The sequence below is a fragment of the Tupaia chinensis genome, unplaced genomic scaffold, assembly GCF_000334495.1.
Source record: "Tupaia chinensis unplaced genomic scaffold, TupChi_1.0 Scaffold143711_1, whole genome shotgun sequence".
In the NCBI taxonomy this organism is placed as follows: Eukaryota; Metazoa; Chordata; class Mammalia; order Scandentia; family Tupaiidae; genus Tupaia; species Tupaia belangeri.
In genome coordinates, this window is record NW_006203559.1 from 104,531 (window position 1) to 110,384 (window position 5,854).

Consider the following 5,854-nt stretch of genomic DNA (forward strand, 5'->3'; position numbering starts at 1 on the left):
AGAGGACACATAGACAAGATAATAGTTTATAAACTAGAAAATGGGCCTTCACCAAACACTGAACTTCTGATGCCTTGATTTTGGACTTAGTCTCCAACACTGTGAGAAATAAATTTTTGTTGTTTATAAGATGTCATCTTATAGTATATAGCAGCCCAAACACACTCAAACAGAAGGCAATCAATTAAAATACGTAAGTTAATATAACTGTAATACTCTTGTATTGTATGTTAGTGCTTCCTCCTATATCAATCATTCATATCATACCTAATGAGCTTAATAAAAAAAAAAAACACTTTTCCAGATACCTCCAGTGTGAACTATTTTTACCATAGATATGGAAAGAAACTCATAATACTCCAGACTTGGGAACCATAAACTTTAATTAGTCCAGCACCTGTCTTGGCATTTAAGATTCTAAAGTCACCAGTTAGCAACAACATAGAGAAAATACAATTAAGTTAATAGTTTCTATAATTGTTCTTTAATTTTTTCACTCAAGGTCCTTTTGACCTTGCTTCCTCTATTTTTGGTTGAACAAATTAGACTTTTAAAAAGTAAGAGATAGACCTTTTTTTCTATGGGACTAGCCAGCAGATCAATCACCAATCAATTGATCTGTTTTCCTTCCTTTCCTGTTTGCATTCCTAGCATGTTCTTGTGATTAAGTACAATTGGAACTCTGGCTACAAAGCAAGGTGATAATGAGGAGAAATAAGTCACCTCCACATAGAGTCCCTTATAGAACATAGCAACTCAGATGTTTATTTGTCTGTTTGAGTTAAGAGAAAGCATTATACTTCTGATTCTTTGTAGCCAAAATGCAGACCAAACAACCTTTGGTCATTATTTTAATTAATGTAGTGCAAAAGTTAATATTTTGTTGATTTTCTGTGAAGGAATTTTCAGTTTCCTATATATTAGGAGACTCTAAAGTTGCACTGAATATTACATGTGGGCATTTGTACATAAGCTACAATGGTTCCAAACAACAATGCGGAAATGTAAGAAGGAAGAGAGACCTAAGATTTGACAGTAGATATTACCCAATAGTTAAATAGGGTCAGAGAACTCTCCTCAATGCAAAGATTGGATATGAATATAGTCAGATAACATTCAGCAATAAGACCTGGGTAGGAATTACAAACCAGGTGGAAAGACAAGCAGCCAAAATGCCTTTGATCATAGGTAGTAAGGCCTTAGTCATTAGCATGAAGTTCAGGGATGGGATCCTCATCCTAGGTTGGCAGGGGATAGTGACAGGATGAGGACTGGCAATACTCTTGCTTAGTTGGTGCCATTAGAGAGCACTGGTTTCTTGTTATGGTTGGTAAAGAACCCAGCAATCAACACCAGATCCCTGAATACCAAACTTCAGTGAAACAGAAGAAATGTGAGTTGAAAGATGTATTTCATTCCAGGATGTACCAAGAATGAAGGATGGGATATCCTCTAAGTGGCAAAATCAGTGAACCTAACTGGGAAAGACAGAGGCTATGGAATAAATTTAGTGCTGCCAAGACAAGATGCCAATTGTATCTAAACACTCTACAGAATGCTATGCCAATGGTATTCCTACCCTCATTGGAAACAAAAGTGATTTTAAATGTCAGGAAAGAATATTTTATTCAGTTTCAGGCTTTAAAGGAAAGAAAGAACTTAGAGCAGACTGAATCCATACTGAATAAATTGTCTACACTTCATCATTTAGAGCTAACATGGCAAATTATGTGTGTATTTTTTTCTGATAATGACTTCATATATAGTCCTAGCAATCTTTTCTTAATAATAACTAGACATATTTCAACCCAAAATAGCTTTACAAGTTTGTATAGGATGAAGTCCAGAATCATCAGATGGCATAGAGATATATCTAGATTACAGTTCCAACCTTTCCTTATTTTATCAAATCATGGACCCTATGCTCTGGCTAACCAAGTCTTTTCATTCCCTGAACAAATAAGTAACTTTCACAACTCCTCTGCTGTACTTAAGCTATTTCATTGACCAAAAATATTCTCATTTTCTGCTATCTGTGAATATTTTATGCTACACAGAAATAGTCTTCCATGATCACCATTAAATAACTTCTTCTGTCTACCTTCACTTGTTCACTTAATTCTGTGCTGCACTTAATTTGCTTATATTGCTTTTCTTCTTATTCATTTAAGACTTTGTCTAAGCTGACAATACGCCCACTTTCCGGAGACCCCTGCCTTGTTGTAGCTGGGCCTCCTATTTGAGTATACCCCTAGGCTCTGGGAGTAATGTTGAAACTTCCATCACACCATCCAAATGCAACACGTGACTTGACCCTTTTCACTTAGTTGTATCTCCTCAGCTTACTACCACCTCATCAAGAGCTCAAAGTTTGGTAGAGGAGCCAAATGCCTGAAGTTACCTGTAACTGGAAGGTATAGCCCTTTAATAGGAACACACCTAAGAACTAAGGGTAAAATTTTCTCTCCCAATGCAATAGAATCAACTCTAGTAAATAGGAAAAAGTGAATACTACATCAGATGACAAAAAAAATTGAAGATCTTAAAGAAATATGAGAAAACAAGGGGGTAACTCTCCCCCAAGTGAGCATAGTAGCCCCTCACATCAATAGACAGCACAGAGGTATACACTGAAATGTCAGAAAAAAAAATTCAAATATTCATAGCAACAAAACTCAATGAGATGCAAGAGAAAACACACAATCAGTTCCAGGAAATGAAAAAAAAATCATTTCAGGTCACAAAAAAGGAATTTCATAAAGAAATAGACACCCTGAAAAGAGTTAAACAGGACTTCTGGAAATGAAGAATACAATACAGGAAATTAAAACTGACTTAGAAAGCATTAACAGCAGATCAGACCACGAAGAAGGAAGAATTTCTGACCTTGAAGACAAAGTCTCCAGCATAGTCCAAATCTTCAAAAAAGAATGAAAAAACAACCAAAAAAAAAAAAATGAGGACAAAAGATGGGAAATTGTAGACATCATGAAATGCCCAAATATTCATATAATGGGCATATAATGGGTATTCCAGAAGGTAAAGAATCTGCTAAAGGCATAAAAAGCCTTTCATAAAATACTACCTGAAAATTTTTCAAATGTAGAGAAACATGGAGAAATTCAGACCCAAGAAATAAAAAGCATCCCAAAAAATCAAACGAAAAATATCCTCCCTCCCAGCATATCATAGCCAGATTGGTAAAAATTAAAGACAAAGACAATATTCCAAAAATGGCAAGGTAAAAATGGCAAGTTACTTATAAAGGTTATCTCATTAGGCTAACATCAGATCTCTCAACTGAAACAATGCAGTCAATGGCAGAATGGGAGGATGTATTCAAAACATTAAAAGAAAAACAATTACAACCAAGAATCCTATATCCAGCAAGATTATCCTTCAAACGGAAAGAACAAATAAAAGTAGTCTTGGATAAACAAAAACTGAAAGAATTCACCAGTACTAAACCAGCTCTACAGGAAGTACTGAGGAGAGTATGGTATCAGGATAACTAAAGAAAGACAGACACGAAATGGACTTGACAGACATCTACATGGTGTTTCACCCAACTACTAGAAAATATACATTTTTTTCACCCCCACGTGGAACATTTTCAAAGACCGACCACATGATAGAGCACAAAACAAGCTTTTACAAATTCAAAAGTATAGAAACTATATCCATCATATTTTCCAACCACAATGGAATCAAACTTGAAATCACTTACAGAAAAAAACCTCAAAAATACACAAATACATGGAAATTAAACAACCTACTCCTGAATGACTTTATGAGTACAGAAGAAATTAAGCCTGAAATCAAAAGGTTCATAGAAACCGATGATAACAAACAAGTATTTATAACCTATGGGAACAGCAAAAGCAGTCATAAAAGGGAAGTTGATAGCAATTAGTGCCCACAAGAAAAAAGCAGAAAGGTGACAAATAAACAACCTAATGATGCAACTCAGGAAACTGACAAAACAAACAAACAAAAATTCCAGGAGAAAAGAAATAATAAATATTTGAACAGAAATAAATGAAATAGAGAATAAAAGAACTACACAGAAAATAAGTGAGACCAAAACTGGTTCTTTGAGATGATAAACAAAATTGACACACCATTAGCTAGATTAATTAACAAGAATAGACAAAGAAACCAGATAAATCAAATCAGCAAGGAAACAGGCATTAGTAAAACATATATAACAGAAATACAAAATATCATAAGAGAATACTGTGAGCAATTATACACCAACAAACACAACCTAGATGAGATGAACAGGTTTCTGGTCTTACCAAGATTGAACCAAGAAGAAATAGAAAGTCTGAGTAGACCTATAACAAGCAATGAGATTAAATCAGTAATAAATAGTCTCCCAACAAAGAAGAGTCCAGGCCTCGATGGCTTTACTTCTGAATTCTACAAAATTTTGAAGAACTATCCCAATCCTCTTCAAACTATTTCTAAAGATTCAAAAGGGAGGGCCTCCAGTAGAACACTTTGGCCTCATGTTCACTCTAAGAAATGTTTCCTGTTGTTGAGTTTTGGAATTGTTAGCAGTTGAAGTGGGGGCAAGTTCCTGTCACCAGGATGACCGTCTGGGAACAGTGGCACTGGACTGAGAGCCTTTGCAGTGCCAGTCAGAGTTTCCCAAAAGCCAGCACCAATTCTTCCAGAAAGAAGTCCAGAGGGCTTGCACAGAGATGGAGTTTTGTTCTGCCTGGTTTTGAACCTTAGTCTTTGTGGAAGTGAGTTGATGGCCTCTGAGTGCTAGTGGGTGTCCATATAGGTGACTTCCTTTTGACATACCTGCTTATCCTGCAGTCCCTCAGTCTACCCAGTTGTGTAGGGCCAACTGATGGATTTACCAAGGAAGACGTGCAGAAGGGGATGCCCTGAGCATCTTGGCATTGATTCACAGGTGTCAGGAAAATCACTGTCACATAACTCCAGTGGATTCCATGCTCTTTTTGTAAAAAAATTTTTTGAATAAACAAATTTTCTCAATGTAGCCCCTGGAGAATGAATAATAAAATTTTGAGCTTCTTGTAAGTCAAATTAAATTTATACCACCAAGGGAGAGGCTCTTTCTTAAAGAAGTGTGGCAGAAAGCACTTTAAATTGATGTTACTAACTTTGTTCTCTGTTTCCATGTTCATGTGCTGGTTTGCAAGATGTGCTTGACAGAGGGTTTCCCCTTAGATGTATTTAAGGTGACATATTTGCCTGAATCAATCCTGTATCATTGATGGTAAAAAGGGAAACTAAAATAAAACCTAGCTGAAGGATAAAAAAGAAGATTCAAAAGGGAACAAACTCCCAAATTTATTTCAGGTAGCATGCATCACCTTAATTCCAAAACCAGACAAGGACATGACAAAAAATAAAAAACAACAACAACAACAAAAAACAACTTCAGGCTAGTATACCTGATGAATATGGAAACAAAAATTCTCAAAAAGATATTAGCAAATCATATTCAACAACATATTAAAAAGATTAAACACTATGACTATGCAGGCTTTATCCCAGCCAGGGATGCAAGAATGATTCAACATACACAAAACAATAAATGTAATACATCACATTAACAAAAGAAAAGATAAAATCCACATGATCATGTCAAGCAATGCAGAAAAAGCATTCAATAAAATACAGTAATGCTTCATGACTAAGACTCTCAGCATAATAGACATGGAATGGGACATTCCTCAATACAGTAAATGTTATCTAAAACAAACCCATAGCTAATATCATATTGAATGGAGAAAAGCTGAAAGGTTTTTCACTTAAAAATAGAACAAGATTAGGTTGTGTACTTGCTCCACTCTGTTTTTTTTTTTTTTTTTTT